Here is a 22,443-nt window from a genome sequence, read left to right on the forward strand (position 1 = left end):
TTACAACACCCAAAACTGTCTGCCATTCCCCGCCCCCCATTTCATATTTCACCAGGACAGACTGCACTGGCCTGTCTTTCCCCGCCCACGTGTTCTACTGTTTTTCATGTCTTTTTCTATTTCAGTCCCTTTGTTTTGGAAGAGGATCACCACGCTGGAAACACATTTCCAAAGGACCGGGGGGAGGGGGATGGATTAGCGTCCCTCACTTCGAGGCCATCAGCTGTATCCCCCATCTGACCCAGCCCTGCCAGACCGTCCCCCCGGTCTCCGCACAGATTTCACCGGTGGCTGTAATTACACGAACCGTCTGGTTCCGTGCGGCATGAAAGTGCCATTAGAAGCACAATTACTCCATAATCAGAGCTCTGCCCTGCGAGGGCGGCCCACGCTTTGCAAGGAATGTCTGTTGTTTTTTTTTTTTTTTTCCTTTGCATTCACAAAGCAATTAGAGTCTTATGATAGTGGTTTGTAAAGAAAAGGGGAGAAAAAAAAAGGGCTTTTGTTTGTTCAGTGGAGCTGCTCTTCATTGGATACAGTTTTGTTTCTTTAGGTGACTCTGTTTCAGTCTCCAAGGAGGGCCTTGCACGCGCTGGCTGGTGTTTCCCCTGCTTGGAAGTTACAAGGGCAACTCTTTTTTTTTTTTTTTTAGTTTTATTTTAATCGTTGTTCAAGTACAGTTTTCTGTCCTTTACTCCCATGCCAGCCCACCCACCCATCCCTCCCCTCCCCGCTCCCATTTCCACCCCTCCCCCCTCAGTGTTTGTCCATGTGTCCTTTAAATTTGTTCCTGCAAACCCTTCCCCTTCTCCCCTGAAATTCCCTCCCCTCTCCCCTCTGGTCACTGTCAGCCTGTCCTCTAGTTCAGTGTCTTAGGTTATATTTTGCTTGTTTCTTTGTTTTGTTGATTAGGTTCCTGTTAAAGGTGAGATCATATGGTATTTGCCTTTCACCACCTGGCTTATTTCACTTAGCACAATGGTTTCCAGCTCCATCCGTGCTGTCACAAAGGGTAGTAGCTCCCTTTTTTTCTGCTGCATAGTATTCCATCATGTAAATGTACCATAGTTTTTTGATCCACTCACTTACTGATGGGCACCTAGGTTGCTTCCAGCACTTGGCTATTGTAAACTGTGCTGCTATGAACATTGGGGTGCAAAGGTTCTTTTGGATTGGTGTTTCAGGGGTCTTAGGATACAGTCCTAGCAGTGGAAAAGCTGGGTCAAAAGGCAGATCCATTTTAACAAAGCAACAAACAGCAAGTGTTGGAGAGGGTGTGGCGGAAAGGGGACCCTCGTGCACTGTGGGTGGGACTGCAGACTGGTACAAGTGCAACTCTTTGCATTCTGGGTTTTCTTCAGAAACACTGAGAGTGTGACATCTTTCACAGAAAGGATTTTACACTTAAACTGCCTGTGTGAAGCACTTGGCTGAGCAATGCTGAAAATATGGTCATTTTTAGCGTGTGAATTATTGCAGTCGAGACAAACAAGCAGCTCTAACCCAGCAGATACGTGGGCCAAGATATATAGAGTTTGGAAGAAGCAAGGCCCGCCTGAGAGTGCTGGGTGGGGTCATAAGAAGGGCATATCACAATTTGTAGTTTCAGATTGAACATTTCACCTAAGACATCCTACCTAGGGTGTGCTGGGGTATGGTGGTGTAATGTCCCAGAATTACATGTTGATGCTTTTACAGTAGAAGATTTTGTAATAAAAAAGGGGTGTTATTTGCTGTGGACCCTGCAGTCTGGCTTGAATGGGGTTCAGCTGTTTGGAAAAAAAAAACCCCAACAAACCTATAAGATTATTGGCAAGACATCACGGAGAGAGTGAACAAGGGAAACCATGAGAATTCCTCCTTTTTGAATTGTATAGTGTTTAAATTTTATATATATTTTTTCACTAGGGCAGCTCAGCGCCCTTTCTTCCCAAGTTCACCCAGAGGAGGCAGGGCCCAGCGGGGGCAAACGTTGACCCCGGCGTGCCAGGGTGCCCTGATGGAGGAGGCGCACAACCCGGCGTTCCGAGAAGACGCACGTAAGTTCTGTCCCTCACGACCGGCAACGCATGCCTTGCGAGCCATTGGACCTTACGTGGACAGGTATGATTCTGTGCCAGGAAGGCCGACATGGAACAGATAGGGGAGCTGAGGGTACCGTGTGAGAGGCCGGGAGAAGCACAGAACACACGGGAACAAAAGTAGGAAAAAAAAAATCAAGGGAACAAACTATACACGACCCCCCCCCCCCACGCACACACATTCCGGCAACGCTTATGACATCAGAGAACAAAATGAATGCTCCGTGTTTTCAGTGTTGGTATACCATGAATTCACCTATAAAATCTGTATTTTCTTTTCTTGTCTTCTCTTTTCTTTTCTTCAAGATTTTTATTTACTTATTTGTTTATTTTTAGAGAGGGAAAGGAGGGAGATAGAGAGAGAGAGAGAGAGAGAAACATCCATGTGCGGTGGCTGGGGACCGTGGCCTGCAACCCAGGCATATACCCTGGCTGGGAATCGAACCTGCAACGCTTTGGTTCGCAGCCCGCGCTCAATCCACTGAGCTATGCCAGCCAGGGCTTAAAATCTGTATTTTCTTTGTTTGTTTATTTATTGCATTTATTGGGGTGACACTGGTTCATGAAATCATAGGGGTTTCAGGGGTACCATGCTATAAAACATCACCTGCACATTGTATGGTGTGTTGAGCACCTCAAGTCAAGTGTGTGTGGGGGAAAAAAAGAAAAAGAAAACAAAATAGAACAAAACACAGAAGATCCACGTCGTCAAAAATGACAGGGATTTTGCTTTCTTTTTAGAATTAATTTTATCTTAAAGTGAAGTTTCATTTTAATACAATCAGCGTAACTCTAAATTTTATTTTGAGCATGTCTTACTTTAATTTTACCATTTTCAAGTCAATTGTATTTCAAATGTTACCTTTCAATTCACTTTTAGGTTAAGTTTTCATGTGTAGTACAAAGTTGAAAAGACTAAGCAAAACAGAAATAGTGGTAGAAACAGAGGCAAACAAAGTAGAAATAGAATAGAAACAAAACTTCAGTAGAATTGGAAATGACAAGAAAATGTGCCCCTGAATCTCATACGAAACATAAATAAGAGATAGAACTTCAAAGAAGCTGTGTTGATAAAGGAAATAATGCAATAATGTGAATTCCAGTCCCACTACCTGTAAGTATGTGTTCACAGTCCACTCACTCACAGAACAATTGTGTTACCCAGGCTGACAGAAGTACATCTCTAAGACCCGAACGGTGTTATAGAAATTCAATTAATTGAATTAGTAATTAAAAAGCTTCCCCTCAAGAAAATGCTAGGTTCGGGAGTTTCCGAAGGTAGCTAAACATTCCAGCATTATCTAAATGTCTCCAGGCAACAGTCCCAAACTAGGTAGGAAGCCAGTCATATTTTTATCCCTAAAACCGATAAAGAAAACATAGGAAGAAAGTTACAGAATGATCTCACTCTTGGTGACAAAACATCCCAAATTCCAAAATATTTGCAAAATAAATTATGTAAGCCATGAAATCCATTCGGTTTATATTGGGAGGGGAAGGTTCAACCTGTATTTACGATGATCCATGAGCTATCAACATATTAAGAGAGAGAAGAACACTAAATAAAGTACACTTCTCAAATCAATTGATTCACAAAACAATAAAACTGGAGCCTATTTGTTCATGATTTAACACACCCAGAGAAAATCAAAACCTCCTTCCTCTAATAGTCTTTCTACAGAGAACCTTTTGCACAGCATGGTGAGGAGCAAAATTTTGAAAGCAACCTCTTCAAAGTCAGGGGGAATTCAAGATGAACTATTATCATCATTTCTAACCACCATAATCTTGGCTGTTGTAGCTAGTACAGTTCCACCATAAAAAGAACAAAATGTACAAGAATTGTAAAAACAAGTAATGATATTATTTGCAGGTACAATTTACTATATGTGTATAAACAAAAAACCCCACAAATTTCTAAATAAAGCATAGAAGTAATAAGAATTTAGCAAATTGAGATTTACAAAACCATTAAACAAAGCCGATGCCATTGCAATGCATCCACACAAAAATATTTCAGCCCTGGCTGGCGTAGCTCAGTGGATTGAGTGTGGGCTGTGAACCAAAGTGTCGCAGGTTCGATTCCCAGTCAGGGCACAGGCCTGGGTTGCAGGCCACGGCCCCCAGCAACCGCACATGGATGTTTCTCTCTCTCTCTCTCTCTCCCTCCCTCCCTTCCCTCTCTAAAAATAAATAAATACAATCTTTAAAAATATTTCAAAATATAATAAAAATATTTACAATAACAAGAAAAAATAAGGGCCCTAGAACTACTTTCCGAAAAGACATACAGGAATACTTAAAAGTATGCAACTTCCGTGTCCCGTTGACAGACATACTCAAAGAATATTCAAGAGAGATGCCATTTGCAAAGTTTGAAAAATGTGATAGTATAAAGATGCCTACAGATGTATGTGGACAAGATCCTCTCTCTCTCTCTCTCTCTCTCTTTCTTTGAGCCGTCTTCACACTTTCATCACAGCCCCTGCAGCATGCTTTGGAAGCAGCCAGACTTGAGCAAAACTTCCATGCACCTGGCCAACACTGGGAAAATCAAGGTGAGGAGGAAAAAATAATGTCGAGACCAGCCCTGGAGGTTTCGGGTTTACTTGAACAGAAAACCTCTGGTACGAATGCTGTGTGCTGTGGGTGCCGGGACTGCAAACGGTCCGTGGCAGGCAGGCTGCCATGGCACAAGTCTGTGGGAAATAATGCCCGGCTAAATTAGTCCCTGGCTAGCCACGGGGACCGGACCGATGAGGATTAGCCAGTGAGACACGAAAGGCAAAACCTTCAGCTTTTTAGAAGGAAAGGTAAGGAAGCAACTGTGTGTAGGACCTCGTGAGGGAACAGGGTTTGTTTTCCCAGCCAACAGCAGAAACCAGGAGGAAAAATACGGATGCCCCTTTTTTTTATTTTTACATGAAAACGAAGAACTCATTTGGCTCAAGAGTCCAGTAAGAGCGGGGAAACTCAAGAGGGACTTGCAGAGAATGTATCTGCTAGGAGGACCCAACAGATGAGACATCAAAAGTCCTACCTGGGGCTGCTAACCAAAGCGTCGCAAGTTCGATTCCCAGTCAGGGCACAGGCCTGGGTTGCTGGCCACCGCCCCCAGCAACCGCACACTGATGTCTCTCTCTCTCTCTCTCTATCTCCCTCCCTTCCCTCTCTAACAATAAATAAATATAATCTTTATAAAAAAAAGTCCTACCTGTCCACTTGAAAACACAATGCCATCATAGGCCAATGGGTAAAAGATGAAAACCTTCATGCAAAGGAATTCTAAAATGACCTTGTTTTCTTTTCGGTGACAGAACAACATCGTGTCCATTTGATCAGGATCTATGGTAGTTTTTTTTTTTAATGGAATAATATAGAATTCAACAGAGAACCCACATAAGGGAAGCCATCGGGTCTCGGCGAAGGGTGAGAGTCCTTGACCCCCGACAGGTCGATGGTCTTCAAACACGACGTGGTTTTGGAGTGAGCAGGGTGGGGTCTTCCTTACCTCTCACTGCGTCCTTGTGAACCTGGGTTGGGCCTTAGGCAGGGCGGGGCCCAAGTGGGTTTGCAGAGGTGAGTACGAGAAACACGGAGTTGACTCTGGTAGGAATATTTCTTTTATTTAAAGATTTTATGTCCAAAAGGTTGGACCCCCCCTGCTCCGCTAAAAATAAAAAAGGGAGTTCCTTTCTATGCGTACCCACCCCCAGCCCCCCACCCCTCCAAGGCTGCCGCCTCCCAACCCAATCTGGCGCTTCCCTTTCCTGAGATTTGAAACACGAGCTCTTGCTCCTGCTGCTCAGCGCCCTGCCACCCTCATCACAGGTGGTGCTGGCTTTCGCTCTTCCTTCGCACAGCTCCACCGCCACTGACCACATCCTGTGGGGCTGCCTGTTATCAGCTCCTGCCAACACACACAGACTCTCCTTCCCTTCTCCCTGTGGCCTGTCCGCGCACTCGCTCGCCCGGACCGCACGGGGCCGTGCCTGTCGCAGCCTGCCTGCGGCCTGCTCTCTGCAGTTCATCACACCCTCGGTGGATCTGACAGACGGATGTTTCTTATGGTCACGGGGCGGGGGGAGGACGCCCCAAAGTGTTCCTTCTCCGTCATGGGGAACACTTCGTTGGGTGCCCGCTTCCGGATTCTTCCAAACCAAGGAGCCCGCCATGCCCAGGGGCCTGGACTTACCACCCAACGCTTTATCAAAGAGTGCGTTGTCCAGCGGTGTAGACCAACATGGTCCTTCCGCCCCCAGGGCTCAGCAAGGCCTCGGAGATGAACAGGGGTGCATATCGGATCATTGCAACCCAGAAGGGGGAGGGGGCAGAGCACGGGAATAGTGCTTCCTGTACAGAGAAGTGCCGGAAGGGAAGCAGAGGAAACCCGGGACCGGAGAACGCACCTGTGGCCCCTAGCAGATGTCCAGTCCATGCTCCTGGAATGAGTGAATGCAGCCAGCATTTTAGACATGGCCAGGAGCTCTACAAAACAATCGCCTTTTGTCCTCCACAAGCACCGGTTCCTCCAGGTTTAACACCTTGCGTGGTCACTGACAAGCCAGAACTGCTACCTTATTAGTAAGTCAAGTCGGTAGCTGACACTGGGGCCACCTGTTGTGTTGTACAGCCTGTGGGTTCTGAGGAATGGAGGATGAAGTCCACCCACCATCCCAGCATCACACAGACTCATTTGTTTTTAAAACAAATGTATTTATATTGATGCTAGAAAGACTGAGAAAGAGAGAGAGAGAGAGAGAGAAAGAGGGAGACATCAATTTGTTGTTCTACTTACTGATGCATTCATTTTTTTTTTTTCTTGCATGTGCCCTGACTGGGGATCCAACTCACAATACTGGCCCAGCGGAATGATGCTCTAACCCACGGAGCTGCCCAGAATAATTCCCGTCTCCTAAGAACCCATTCCCTCCACGTGGGATCCCACCTGCCCTCCCCAAGCAAGAATCCCGGCAGCCAATCCTCCCCCATTCTCTCGACAGTTTTTGCCTTTTGTTTGTTTTGAAATGTTAACCTGGACCCGCGTGGGCCCGCTGCTGAAGCCCCCTGCTGGGAACGCACAGGAGGCTGGGTCTCGGTTCATCTTCATTCATGTCACTGCTTGGGCTGGCACGGGCCGCTGCCTGCTCGCTCCGCCAGACTGTGGGCCGTCTGCCCACAACCGGCACTTTTGCCAGCGCGGCAGACGGAGACCTTGGCTACGATCACAAGCCCCGCTGTGTGGGGGTCTGTTGTTGGGGCTGCCCCTTCCCCGGGGCATATGGAAATTCCGTATGAGTCGGGAATAGGGTCAGGAGAAATAGGGCCCAGAAAATGATGACTTTATGTTGAAGATCTGCTTCTTTTGATCCTTGTTCTGGCCAACTCAGGGATTTCAGAGAGCAAATTCTTTTTTTTTTTTTTTTTTTCCCAAATCAAAGTCAAATGCACATAATGTGTTATGGATCATTTTCAAGGGTACATTTCAGTAGTTGGTACCGAGTACACATGCAGTGTTGTGCCATCATCGCCCCTGTCTAGCTCCTAATCATCTTCATCTCCCCCAAAGGACACCCCACACCCATGAATAATCACCCTGCCTCCTGCTCTCCAAGCCCCTGGCAACCGCGGATCTGCCTTCTCGCTCTCTGCACTTGTCCACGGAAGGCACTTTGTCTTTGCAGCCTTTCCCCACCCATGACTCACAAGATGATTGCCGTGTGCCTCTCGGTCGTCAATATACACGCACGACGAAAATCATGAAATGTCACCTGGTCGGCCTATGTGTGGGCAGACAGCCCCACAGGGACAGAGGATGGACCATAACTCAACCTGTAAATGTACCTATTCCAGTGACCAGGGGACATTTGTAGAGGGGACGGTTATGGAAACTGGGATCAGGGAGAAGTGTGACAGGCAAACGTCATTGCGGTCATTGTCCTTGAACTTGAACCAGGACCACGGCAGTGAGAGGAGACTGGTGGACAGGTCCGTAACATCCCCGATTGCATTACCCATCATTTGAACCTGTGCTCCACCTCTGATCTTCAGGCTCCTCTCGGACGACCAACACAGAACACCTGACTTAAACAGAGGCATCCCTTGAGAGGACAGTGACCCGTGACAGGACAGCGGTCCTGCTAGAAAACAAGACAGGCCAGGACAAGCAGAGGGGATTTGATGAAACACAGAAGCAGGTCTGCAGGCAGCAGATGCAGGAGAAGACGGAGAAGTGTGGTCGAGTAGGACAATGGCTGATGACACGAGGGAGGGAAGAGTTGAGATGAGGAGGCGGCAGGAACATCTGGTCAACCTGAGCCCAGAGGGTACCATTTCCATGGGCTGGGCATGGAGCCTCCTCTGACAGTGCAGAGTGTGGGGACATAGGGGGTAACCTCGAGGAGATAAAGGACGAGGGAAATGGAGCTCACTGGGGGAGGCCACGAGCCACGGGGTTTCTGAGACGGGCTTTGGAGGGACCAGCTGTTTCCTGTACCAGCCTCAGTCCCTGATGTGACCCCGCTATAGGTTCCAGCACATCCAGATGTCCCCAGTCCCCTGGGAATTGTGGGGCACCCTCAAAGCCCAGAGACCCATCAGTCAGGGATGGACTCCAGGATCCACGATTTTCACCTGCCAGTCAATGGACCACATGTACACAATTCTCAGGCCACCCTTGGAGACACCGTGGAAGAGATTCCACGAATCCCAATATCAGAGGAATTATCGGCACGTTCAGAGACAGGATGCACGGTTGGATTCTTGCTTTCTCTGGTCCCTTAGAAAAACAGATTTTATTTATTTATTTTTAAAAAGATTTATTTATTTATTTTTAGAGAGGGAAGGGAGGGAGAAAGAGAGAGAGAGAGAGAGAAACAGGAATGTGTGGTTGCTGGGGGCCATGGCCTGCAACCCTGGCATGTGCCCTGACTGGGAATTGAAACTGCGACCCTTTGGTTCGCAGCCCGCGCTCCATCCACTGAGCTACGCCAGCCAGGGCTATTTACTTATTTTTAGAGAGAGGGGAAAGGAGAGACCAAAAGCAGGAGAGAAACGTCAATGCATGACAGAAACACAGATTAGCCGCCTCTAGCATGCCCCCTCCTACTGGGGACATGGCCTACCACCCAGGCGTGTGCCGTGCCTGGGAATCGAACCGACGACCCTTTGGCAGGCCAGTGCTCCATCCACTGAGACAGGGCTCTGTTCCTTTCTTGATGCTGGCCTAACAGAATCACCTCTGGGAATGGTCATTATGGGATATTGCCCAGTGCCTGAAACTAGGGTGAGAAGGAGTATGTTTTGTTGGAGAGGATGGTATGAGTCTTCTTGCAAGACCACAGATTTGAGACAGTTCAGTGCTCCCTCATTGAGCCCGAGAGAGAAACATGCCCTCGTCTTTGGGGTCCTCCATCGGCAGAAGGCCTTGAGGTTGAGGGTGTTTGGGGTTGGGATCGTTTTTCTTGGCCACGTTGAGGCAGCCTTTGTGATCCCAGTGGGTTGCTGCCTCTGTCTTCTCTGATGGAACCTTCCAGACAAGTGGCTTATAACTCAGGGAGCATGTCCCCAGGGAAGACAAAAAGATCCATGGAAATATGGGAAAACATGAGAACTTCTACTCACTTAGGTCTTATTTACCACCCGGAAGAAAATAAGCTTTCTGAGCATGTAATATGGTATGAGCATGGAGCATGGCCTTGAAAGTTTTATAATATTGCACGTAAAGAATTTTTTTTCTTGGCTTTTGATTTCAGCAGCTCGCTTCCTGTTCCTGTCTTCTCACCAAACAGTGGAGATTTTTGTTTTATTTTCGGTAGCCCCCACCCACACCCAAACTGTGTTTTCAAGCAAGGATTTTTAGTGCTTCCATATTTTTTCATTTCAGTGGGGACTTTTGGAGAACTGAAAGTCAGACGTGTAATGTGTCTTGACTGGTCTCTTCGTCTTGTTTACGACAGGGCGTGCTGATTTTTGGAGAGTTGACTAGGACACTTATGACGTTGTTCATGTCATCCCCTTGGAGAAAGGAAACCTAAGAAGACTAAATATCGCTTGGTATGAATTAGTATGGAAATGCTTTTGTAGTTGATCCTATGTCACTGTGGAGCTTTTGCAAAACTGGAGTAGGCACGTAGAGCTGACTTCACAGGGAGACATGTACGAGGCTGGTAGTTCAGTCCGACGTGAGGCTTGATAGAGTCCCCTCCGGATCAACCCTGTCTTTGTCATCTCCTCCTGCGTCGCCCCCTTTCTCAGCGATGTCTGGGTTCTGAGGTGGGGGGGGCGTGAGGGGAGCTGATATGCCTTCCAGGAAGGAGAGCCAATGGGCCAGGTTGCCAGGCGCCGGCTGCTGCTGCCACCCCAGGTCTTTCTGTCCCAGTTCCAGGAATTCCTGGGGGCTGCCGGCACGCACGGCTGCTGTCGGTGGCTGGAGAGCGCCACGGCCTTGCCAAGGGCAGATGGCGCTTCTGGCTTCCATTGTCCTGGAGTTGCTTGCACCCTGCGGTGAGTGGCTGTCATACCTCCCACCCTGTCGTACGTAATGCAGTCTGTCCTGTTCCCTGACCCGGCTGGGGGTGCGGTGGGTGATCTATGTCACTCCCTGCATCGGTGGCACCAGGCTTTCGCCGGAGGCCGCCTCTCACCGTCCCAACGAGGCTGGCATGGAGGGACAATGATAATTCCTCTCTGCCAAGCACGTCTGAGCATGCACGAGCATACACATGTGCTGACTAAAGCTAGACTCCCATGTTTCTCCCTGGGAGCCAAGGGCCAGATCGCCGCTTTCCCACGTGGGGGACGTCCACCTCTTTGCCGAACCAGCCTCCCGCGCAGCCAGAGCAGCGTGCATGGAAGGACACAGCACCCGGGAGGAAAAGGGCCAAATCAGAGGGGTGGTGTCAATCTCTCAGGGGTGGAAATAAGGAGGCACAGTGAGGGGGCCGCACCCTGTGCGGACCCTCAAGACTCCTCTACCTCCTAGAAGAATACAAAGCTTTGGTGGATGACGGTATGGGCCTTGGAGGAGAGCAGAAGCAGTTCCCCGTGGGTCCCTGTTCCTTCCGGAGCAAAGGCTGCATGGTTCCCAGGGATGCTTGGCCGGGTCTGCAGACAGAGCTGGTGGTCACGACTCGTGGAGACGTGGGCTGCTGGTCCCTAGCAGGTGGAGGCCTCGGGGTGTTGCTCAATCCCTCACTGAGCACGAGACTCACAGCGTCACGAAAGGAGGCAGCCTCACCTGTCAGCAATGCTGAGGTTGAGGGATGTTGCCTTGGAGTGATGGATTCCATCCATCTGTTCATCTTCACGCCTGTCATCTCTACAGGTGTCATCTACCTGTGATCTATTATTGACCTGTCCATCTATCATCTGTCCATCCAACCATCCACCCTTCTTCATCTCTATTATCTCCGTATCTACCATCTATCTCTCCATGATCGACTTCTCTACTAGGCATCTACCTACCTGTCTATCATTTACCTGTCTATGTATGTGTGCACCTATCTTCCCATCATCCATCCATCCATCCATACTCATCTGTCTCATCTCGATATCTATCATCTATCTATGATCTTCTCTGATCTATTATTTATCTATTTTGTTTCTATCTATCCATCCATCCATCTCTCTATCTAACTATATATCTACCTACCTACCTGTCTGTCTATCATTTGTCTCACAGTGGTTCTCAGTCAAGAATGATTCTGCTTCTCATAGCACAACTGTCGACATCTGGGGACATTCTTGATGGTCGCCCCTACTGGTGTGCGGGGGGTACCATTGTTCTCTTGTGGGTGGAGCCCAGGGGTGCTACTCAGCACCCCAAAATGCATGGGAAAGCTCACCCCAGAGAGCCACCCTGTGCCCAATATCAGTTGTGCCCAGGCTGAGAAATGCTGACCTAGATAAGAAACATCCAGAGGACTTTCAGAATCTGAAGACAGGCCTTCTCAGGCAGCTTCTCCTGACCCTTCCTGGTAATTTTACCTGCTCAGATAGTGTGCTGTTTGTATCACAAATTGGTCGTACCTGCCTGACCAAAGCAAGCATGCCTTGCAGCGGTCACTCAGAGAAGAGCAGGTAGAAGCATTGAGGGGGCGCCAACCTGCGTAATTGTAAGGGTGCACAAGAACTTCCCCGAGTCTACCAGGGTGCGTCCATCTCAGAGTGTGGACATTTTCGAGCACCTAATTCCTTGAGGTGGAAGGCGTTGTCTTGTGCATTATCGAACACTTAGGGACATCTCCGGCCTCCATTGCATGCCAAGAGCAAGCTGTCCTGGTGTCTGCCAGCCTTGCTGAGCACCCGTTTGTAGAAAAAAAAAGATCACCCTTGATGGACAACCATCGCTGTAGGCTGCTTCCCCTAAGGGAGCCGTTGGCTTCCTACGGAGAAAGCAAAACTCCTATCTGTGTCAAAGAAATCTCTGTCACATTTTTCTGCTTCCTGCTGCAGTTCCTTGGAAGAAATAAGAAGATCGCTTCCCCAGACAGACAGCAGTGGACCCAAGGGCTGCCTCTGTGCATGAGAACCACCGGGGGCTGCTTTGGAAACTCCACCCCCCCGCCCCACCCCTCGGACCCCCAGGCCAATGGAATCAGAGTCTCTCATACAGTAGACTCAGAGGTTCATAGTTTATGAAATCTCACTGAGGGACGGCAGCCAAAGTTAAGAATCTCCGCCCTAGGGAGTCATGTCCTGGCAGGGCCGAAAGGTAAGGATCTCAGGTTTTATCGGGCAGGTGGGCCTCACTGTTCATGGTGGTAACGTGACAGCTGCCACGGGCCATCAGCGAAACGGAGACCCTCCCTGTACCGCACCTGCAACGTGGGCAGCGGGCGACACTGGGCTGCTGGGTCCCGGCTGGAGTCCAGGATGGAACACTGATTGTCCGGGAAGCGCCTGCCCCTGCAAGCCCCTGTCTCACGGAGCCCGAAGTTCCTGCAGCCACGTCATCCGTTCCGGAGCTGCCTTTGGACATGGAGACACAGGAGCCTTTCACGGCGAAAGAGCACGGAGAGACAGCGCCTGTCTGGGTTGCGGCTGAAGGGCTGGAGGTGGGAGAATCTGCAGGAACAGACAGACAGGTGGTGCCCGAGTGGGTGACAGAGACGGTGTGGAGCTGGTGGGCATAAGGGTGAGGCATCGTTGGCGTCTTTGTGGATCCTTCTGCGTGGGACGGGGGGGCCTGTTTCATGTGGCTGTGTCCTCTCTCTCTCTCTCTCTCTCTGTCTTTCTCTCTCCCTCTCTCTCTCTCTCTCTCTCTCACACACACACACACACACACACACACACACACACTCTTCTGAGTGATGTATTACCTCCTGCAATGAAGCAGCCACAGACTTTGTGGGCTACACCTCTCGCTGTTTCTCCACTTTGTGAATCATCCTACTGTTTGGGGGTGTCCCACAGTTTGAGGTGGCTCTGGATAGATCTCCCCTATGGCTGCAGCACTCTGGAATCCCCTAGTCTCACACCCCGCACACGTGCCTGGGAGGGAGAAAGCACTTTAGCGGAAGTTTCTAAGGGTCCACAGGGCCTCTCTGAGGCATGGCCTATGGCCAGAGAATGCACCGAGGGGGCTGGAGTCTGCTGGGTTTCACCCCGAGCTCCTGGGTTCCTAGGGGGTCATCGCTTCCCCAAGGGGACCAGTCAGGTGGCCCCTGAGACCTCGATGGTTATGATCCAAGGCCCTAGAAGAGGCAGACATGTACCCACAAAAGCAGCCTGAGAGGCTCAGCGAAAGAGTCACCCCCTACCCCCGCCCCCGTGTCGGGGATGGGTGGGGCCCGAGGACAGAGGGGTGTGTCCATCCATGGCTCGTGCTTCCCGCGCCAACCAGAAAGACGTCGGTCAAGAATGATCCCTTTGACGGAGTTCAAATGGGCTGTCCACGTACCCACTTCGCCATCTCCCTGTACCATCTAAAGTTGGTCTGGATTCCAAATGTAGTCTTTTTTGTTGTTGTTGCTTTGTTTTTAAAGTCTATTAATACCCTCTTTAGGACAGAAAAAAAGGAGACCGCTGCAAGCTCAGACGGGAAAGGAGGGAGAGGCACCTCGTCAGGGAGCTCCTGAACATCCCCCCGCGTGAGGTGCGGGCTGCGTCTCCTGTCTCTGGGCTCAGGTGTCCCGTGGACTTTAAGAAGCAGAGCTGAAGCCCTGGACGGTGTAGCTCAGTGGATGTATGACATTCTAAATGCATGCAAAGTGATTGCATGCAAAGTGATTGCACGCAAAGCTGGTCCATCAAAACATCTTAGGATAAGTTTGAAAATGAGCAACATAACACGATGACTCCCGTGATTTTTTAACTTCTGTACATCGGTTGAATGTTGTCTGTGATCTTTCCCATTTCTCCCCTCCTCTTCGGCTCCGTTTAGGTGAGCAGCCCTCAGTCAGCTTATCTGGGGGACTGTAAGACATTGATCACATCTGGAGGGATCTCGGGACCTCAGACAAGAACATACCTGTGGGTATCAGGAAAACTATAAGAGTGAGTTTCAAAATCAGGCAGTAGGGCAGGCTTTCCCCCTCCCCCTCACCTACCCAAATTCAAATTGTAATTCTGAGCCCTGGCTGGCGTAGCTCAGTGGATTGAGCGTGGGCTGTGAACTACAATGTCGCAGGTTTGATTCCCAGCCAGGGCACATGCCTGGGTTGCAGGCCATAACCCCCAGCAACTGCACATTGATGTTTCTCTCTCTCTCTGTCTCCCTCCCTTCCCTCTCTAAAAAGAAATAAATAAAATCTTTTAAAAAATTGTAATTCTGCACCAGAATTTCAGGTAAAGTGTAAATCCCAAGCATTCGGAAAAATTCCCAAAGCCATGTTGACAATACTCAATAATATATTTCCTTATGTAATGTGGAGTTGGTCATATCTTACCAACATATTCCACGTCGTTTATGTTACGTTCAGATTTTAGAAGGAATTTTGACCTCATATGAACCTTCTCCCCCCTCCCCCCCAATACCTTCTACCCATGTCTGCAAGCCTCCAGTGAGATGCTTTTACAATATTTTGGTTAAATGCTGTGAGTCACGGCAAAGGTCACAGGAATTACGGCTTGGGTCATGCCAGTTAGCACACATGGTCGGGGGTGGCCATAGCTGAAGAATCCATACATATAATCAGTGTGTAATCAGTGTGTAACCTCCTTTCCCCCCAATAAGTTTCTTTAAGGAGGAGTGTTTGCTTGTCAAGGATGTAGGAGAATCCAAGTGCCCATGTAGCTTCATGTTGTTTGCATTTCTCAGCACGCACACTTCCTAGACAGGCCACAACGGTGGTTCTCCTCGATGCCCTGGCTCTCCTTCAGAGGTTCTCTGTCCTGACCTCGTCCCCGCTGGCCTTAAGAACCAGTGTTCAAACAAGCGCACGCCCATAACAGTTGTTCCTTATTCCCCACAGTGCACATTGAGCTGTGAGTTCTATTCCTGATGACGGCTTTCGGCCAGCACGGAACTCATGCCCTGCTCGTAACACTCCACGTCCCTTGAAATCAAAACGTGCTTTGTGAATGATCTCAACAGCATGTCCATCGCCGCTTCAGTAACAGCAAAGAACCTGCTCTCCACAGGCCCTCACACAGCGGAAAATGAATGTGCTGGCAGAAGACCTGTCTCGAGTTACATCATCACAATGATGCCTCTTGAGCCAGATCAGCCCTTGAGTTCTCTCCCCAAAGCGCGGTGTGGATTAAGAGGGATCTTGGCCGGGAAACCGTGGCATGCTCGCGTGTTCTGATTGGAGAAGGATTTGGAAAGGGACCATTCCCAGAGATGTCGGGAGGGCGTGCGTGCATGCTAGCTGGAGACAGTGAGTTCTGGCACCCCCGATTTTCAGACACGGTTTGATTGATGTTTTTGAGTCTTGTTTTAGGTTTTGTGAAGCAGGACCGAAACAGGCTTTAGCCGTGGGTGCTTCCCCTCTGCCCAGCACTGAACCGATAGGGTTTGGACGATGATGCCCAAAGCCTCCGACACTCATGAGCTGTCTCATCCTCTGAACTCGTGGGAACCGTAACTGTCCCTTGCTTTGCATGAGTGTCACAGATGGCTCCTGCTCACCCTTCCAGGGTCTTCCCACCTCCTGGGGGTATTTTCCTCTCACGCATGTGCTGCGTAGTAGGGCTCACAAGGGAACCAACCACCTGCACGTCTTCGTGATTCCTTTTCTGCATAGCTGTCTTTACCCTCATGGCCCACTCAAACTTTGAAACGCATCACCCCAGCCTAGAGCATTCCCTAGGCATTCCCGGGACTCCTTCTTTTTCTTTTTTAAAAATGTTACTTGTTGATTTAGAGAGACAAGGGAAGGGGAGAGACAGAGAGAGAGAGAGAGGGAGAGAAACACTGATTTGTTGTCCTTCTCATGGATGCATTCATTGACTGACTCTTAGATATACCCTAACCAGGGATCGTACAACCTTGGCACATTGGGATGGTGCTCTAACCCACTGAGAGGCACACCCAAGACCCAGTTCCTTCTACTTTTGCCAGAAACTCTCTGTAGGCAGGGAGCCGGGGACGACTGATCAGCCTTCCTGATACATGTCTGACCCCAAAGATCCTCACGGGCAAGCCCAAGGTCAACCCATTATTTTCAGGATGATGTTTGACACTGGACAGGCAATGGGTTTGCCCTCAGCATTCTGCGAGAGGCCGTTTATCTTTGCCTGAGAGCTGCTGTCCTCCCGAGAGTCTGTTCTTCCTCATCTCACCAGACACACCGATGTCTGAGTCGTTAACCCAGGGATGGTTTCTGCTCTGATTGAGCCTTAATGGGACTCCAGACACCGGACGCCCAATTCGGTTTTAACCACCTTAGGAGAAAGTCACACCTGAAGCAGTGGTTCCAGAATGTCCCTGGTGATCAGAAACACCCAGAGGGGCTGGGAAAATGTAGTTCCGAGTCTGTGGGTCAGGTGGTTTGCATTTGTTCGGAAGATCTGATTTGCAACCAGCTGACACCTAAGGTGCTGGTGCTGTAGTCCAGGGACCGCCTTTCAGAACCATTGCCATGGAAGCTCTTGTGAGGTTTGTGGGGTGATGTGTGGGTTCGCTTTGTCATCGAAATTGAAAACACACCCCTGGCTGATATAGCTCAGTGGATCGCGCGGGGGCTGTGAACCAAAGCGTCGCAGGTTCAATTCCCAGTCAGGGCACATGCCTGGGTTGCCGGCCACGGCCCCCAGCAACCACACATTGATGTTTCTCTCTCTCTCTCTCTCATTCTCCCTCCTTTCCCTCTCCAAAGATAAATAAATAAATAAATAAATCTTTAAGAAAAAAAGTGAAAACACATTCAACTGCGTTAGATGTGTCTACCAAAGCACACTCTGATGCTACTGAGGTTCTATTTCCCTTCCAGTATGTTCTGCACGGCATTGTGCTGGAAGATTTAGGGTCAGAGCTGTGGCGTCTGGAGACTCCAGCTTAATTCTGTTAACGTGCATGCGAGAGAAAAAATAAAACCCCCAGTCGTGCATGAGGAGTGGTCTTCCCTCTGAGAATGCGATTGCCTCTTGGCAGGGACTAATTTGTAAGCTTTCTCTGTGTTTTTGTGAAAGAGCAGAAGCAAGTTTGAAAGAATGGAGTGTGTTCAGAAGCAATGAAGAGAGGGCAAGAGGAGGTGGAGGAAAGAAAGACCCCACGTTGCAAATATTCCCTTTGGGTTGGCTTTCCTCTCAGGGTTCGGGTGTGGAAACTAGGACATCATTGAGGACATTCTGACGTGGGAGATGGACTGTGCTCTGTGAGTGCGGATGGTCAGTAATGCTCTCAGTACATTCGGGAGAATTAGGAAGACTTTTTTTTTTTGCAATCCACATTGATAAGGAGGCTTTGAGGAAGGCCAGCATGCCGTACGTTGACTAAAAAAACCAACCTCCTTTCAACGGCTATTTTGGGGGTTCAACTGTTGGGAACGGCTCCGCCCAGTATCAGAAGCTGAAACCCCCACCTAGCCTAAGGCTAAGGGAACGCCCTTGGAACCGTAAGCCAGCAAGGAGACAAAAGCTTATCTCCCTGGCAGGAGTGCTGCTTCTGCTGCTTCATCCATAACTGAACCCCAAAGCTTGGTCGGTTAGCCAATGACAGGATCCCAATTCCCCAAGGGGGGAACAACCTAAGACAGGCACAATCACATGGGAGGCCCCCAAGAAAGGACTTTGGGGGCTGCAGCAAAAGGGGGTGATGGACCCTCGCTCCTCGGCTTTGACATAGCCAGAGTCCTCATTGTCTGGGAGAAAATCTCCTAATCTCTTGGCTGCCTTACTTCTCTCACTCCACCTAAGCCTGAAACAATGACAGGGTGGTGCAGCTCTGTGCTGAAAAGGGCGGATTCCCCAGGTGATCAGGCCTAAGAAAGAACCTGTAAATTCCTGTGAAACCTGCTTTGTTTAGAATGCTCTCAGCTGAATGAGAAGGGTCCAAGGAGGAAGTTAGTTTGTTCCTCAAAGTCTTACAGCTCTTTGACCCTGACTCAAAATAGGCCCTCAGACTTCCTTGTTATCTGTTATTTGATCCTTACTTCCTAGCACTGAATAAGGAGCTTTTACCTGAATTCTTATGCAAATGAAACCAATAAAAAGCCTCCCTGGAGGGGGAACGGCGTGCTCCCCCCACCAGGGAGGGTGGCCAAGGTGCTCCCCACGTGAGGAGTGGCCCTGCTGTTCCTACTCCCCCACAGGACCTGGTTGTCTCTGTGTATGTTTTTCTCGCGTGTTTTCCACGAGCCATCTGCAGCGTTCTGTGGTCACTGCTGGCCAGCGACCCACGCATCATCCAACGTCTGCTAAAATGGGCCTTCTGAGACCTTCTGGAGCTAGCTACTCTAGAGCTAACCCAGGTGGCAAGCGCAAGGCCCTCGGGCTGAATCCAGCCCTGCACCTGGTTTTATCCGGCCCGGCACCTTGTTTCTACCCGGCGGCAACACTGACCTCTCGCTTCACTGTTGTTAAAGAGTAGTTACGTTTACACAGTCCTGAGATGACATTCGGCCCTTTAAAGGCCACCTCAAGGCTGAGGTGGCCCCCGACCCCGCGAACATGAGTTTGACGCCCCTGTGTCTAGAGCCACTGACTGAGATTGGGGGGGGAGTCCCCATTGGGGTGGAGTGGATGGTAGAGAAAGGAACGAGAGAAGAGTCTACGGCAGAATACCATGCTTCTTGGAGGAGGTGCAGACCCCAAGGCAAGAGATGATGTCCTGAGAAAGGTGTTTATATGAGGAGTCTCCCTATGGAGAATTTTTCTCTGCTTTGGTTGCAGTGCAGGCGGGGGACACATATTTAATTTTAAGCTTCCCCTCCTGTTCCAACAATTCCATAGCGTTTGCTGTGGCTCAGTGGTCTTCTGGCCCCTCCGTCTTTATTCGCTCACTGGCTATTTTCAACCTGCCCGAGGGTTGTGTGCTCCTGTTATCATTGAAGCCGCTGGGTCTGGAACTCTCTCCTCGGGCCTGGCGGGAAATGTGTCTCTTCTTATCAAGGGCCTCTCCGTGAAACGAGCCGGCGGTGCTAAAATTAGAAGCGGTGTCCGGTAACCCGGAGAAGGCGACGCCGGCAGGCTGGAAAGAACAAGGTGTGCGAGGGGCAAATATAGAAGGATGGGGACAGCACCGGGGAGAAGAGGCAGAAGGGGTCCTCGGAGGGGAGGGCGAGGGAAGGGCATGCAGGGGGGACAGTCGGGGAGTCCCTGTGTCCCCAGGCATGATGTGGGGGGGGGGTGCAGCTGGTGCAAACGCAAGGCAGGGGTGGGATGGGAAGAAGTGTTGATGCCTGAGGGGGAGCTCAGGATGAGGGTGGGATGCGTCCTCCCACTTGGGGAGGACCCTCTGTTCCGATGTGTCCTGGCAACTCAGGGGGCACAAACTCCTGTTGAGTTCACCCCTGAGTTGCACATTGCTCACCCCAAATTCTGTAACCTCTTTCCTTTCTGTCAGACTCATTCCTCCCACCCAGAATGACAGCAGGAGGTACAACCTCAACACTTGTTTGTTTGTTTTTTTTTTTAAAGATTTTATTTATTTATTTTTAGAGAGGGAAGGGAGGGAGAAAGAGAGAGAGAGAGAAACATCCACGTGTGGTTGCTGGGGGCTCATGGCCTGCGACCCAGGCATGTGCCCTGACTGGGAATCGAACCTGCGACACTTTGGTTCGTTTGTAGCCCGACCTCAATCCACTGAGTTACACCAGCCAGGGTAACGTTTGTTTTCTGGCTACTTCAACTCCACTCTCGTGAGGCCATTTTCCTAGAACATGTCCCTTGCCATTGTCCAAGGCTTCCTTCCATCTGGGTTTGAGGTTCGGTGTCCTACTTTCCCCCATGGCCTTCCTGAGCAGTTTTGCTCATGTCCCTTTATCTTCCCAGCCCCCTATGCCCCACCCCAGAGGTGTAATGCTCTCATTGCTGATCTCATGTATCCCCAAAAACCCTACAAGGCTCACCGCAAGTCTCAGCCCCTGAACCTCGTTTTGACATTCATTCCCAGATTATTTATCCTGTTGACACATAGCAGCCTGTGTCTGCTGCTTTATGTCTCTCCTCTCTACTCAGATTACACCAATACGTTTTTCTGGAGTGACTTTTACATGCAGCAGTGCATGTCCCCGGTTTTGGGAGCACAGAGCACAGACTCTGTGCCCCACACAGTACCTAGCACGATACTGTCATTTTTACTGCACCACATAAATTCAGATTGCATTATTTTTTAAAAGATTGTTATGTATTTATTTTTAGAGAGAGGGGAAGGGAAGAAGAAGGAGAGGGAGACAAACATCCGTGTTTGGTTGCCTCTCGAGTGCCCCCTACTGGGGACCTGGCCCGCAACCCAGGCATGTGACCTGACTGGGAATCAAACCAACAACCCTTTGGTTAGCAGACTGGCAGTCAACCCACTGAGCCACACCAGCCAGGGCTCAGATTCAGTTATTAATATTCTGAGATTTCAATATTGTTTTTATTCTCAGCTGAGGACATTTTTCCATTGCTTTGAGAGAGAATCAGGGTGTGTGTGTGTGGGGAGAGAGAGAGAGAGAGAGAGAGAGAGAGAGAGAGAGAGAGAGAGGTGAGAGAGAAACACCAATTAGTTGTCTCACACAGACACCCCAACAGGGAATCAAACCTCCAACCAGGCATGTGCCCTGACGGGGAATTGAACCTACGGCCATCCAGTGTATGAGACAACGCCTCCAAACAACTGAGCCACACTGGTCAGGGCTCTATAGAATTATATCTCAAAGAATATGAAATAGCACCCATTGGGGATTAAATCGTTTCTCCAGAATGTATGTTCAAGTCTTAACCTGTGACTGTGACCCTGTTTAGATGTGGAGTCTTTGCAGAGGCAATGAAGTTAAGGTAGGAGCATTCTGCAGTTGACTGGCCTTTAACCTCAGTGGCTGGTGTCCTTATAAAAAGAGGAGAAGAGACACCCACGGAGGGAGAACTCTGTGGGACACATGGAGGCAGGGAGTGGAGGGACATTTCTACAACCCGTGTCAAGGATCGCCAGCAATACCACGGGCTGGAAGACACAAGCAAAGACCCACCCCTAGAATCATCAGAAGAAGCATAGCTTTCACACTTCTCTTACCGAATACTATTACTTACTTCTCACACTATTCTCTCACCAGAATAGTGAATGAACATATATACATGTGTGTGTGTGTGTGTGTGTGTGTGTACACGCGCCATCATTGTGTGGCATCCAAGTTTGTGTCCATTTGTTTTGTCCGCCCAAGGAAGTGAATGCTGCCCCCACTAGACCTGATCTTGCTACTGTTCAGAAAAGTAAACAACTTCCTTCTGCAGACTGAAGAAAAAAAAAAAAAAGTGTTCTCAGAGACCTCAGAGGAATGGTCACTTGAGATGCACTCAGCGTGGAGCATTTTAAATAATTCAGAAGCCAGAGGGACGTCAAAATGGTAGGGAGTGGAAACCATGGCGACTAAAATGTTAAATTCTACAACTACAGAATAGCACGAAGGAAAAATACTCCAGCTCATAAAAATATGGGTGGGTTTCTATTTGCAATATCAGAACATGATATGAATAAACAGTAAGAAGAATGTTAGGCTCCGGCAGATGAATTTTTCATAACAGTGGCTGAAAGTAATTTTTCTTTTTTTTAAAAAAAAAATTGATTTTAGAGAGAATTCCCAGCCAGGGCACATGCCTGGGTTGCAGGCCATGGTCCCCAGCAACTGCACATGGATGTTTCTCTCTCTCTCTCTCTCTCTCTCTCTCTCTCTCCCTTCCCTCTCTAAAAATAAATAAATAAATCTTTAAAAAAGCTTTAAAAATGACTTTAGAGAAAGAAGGACAAAGAGAGAGACAGCAACATCAATTTGTT

This window comes from Phyllostomus discolor, chromosome Y (assembly GCF_004126475.2).
Source record: "Phyllostomus discolor isolate MPI-MPIP mPhyDis1 chromosome Y, mPhyDis1.pri.v3, whole genome shotgun sequence".
Classification (NCBI taxonomy): Eukaryota; Metazoa; Chordata; class Mammalia; order Chiroptera; family Phyllostomidae; genus Phyllostomus; species Phyllostomus discolor.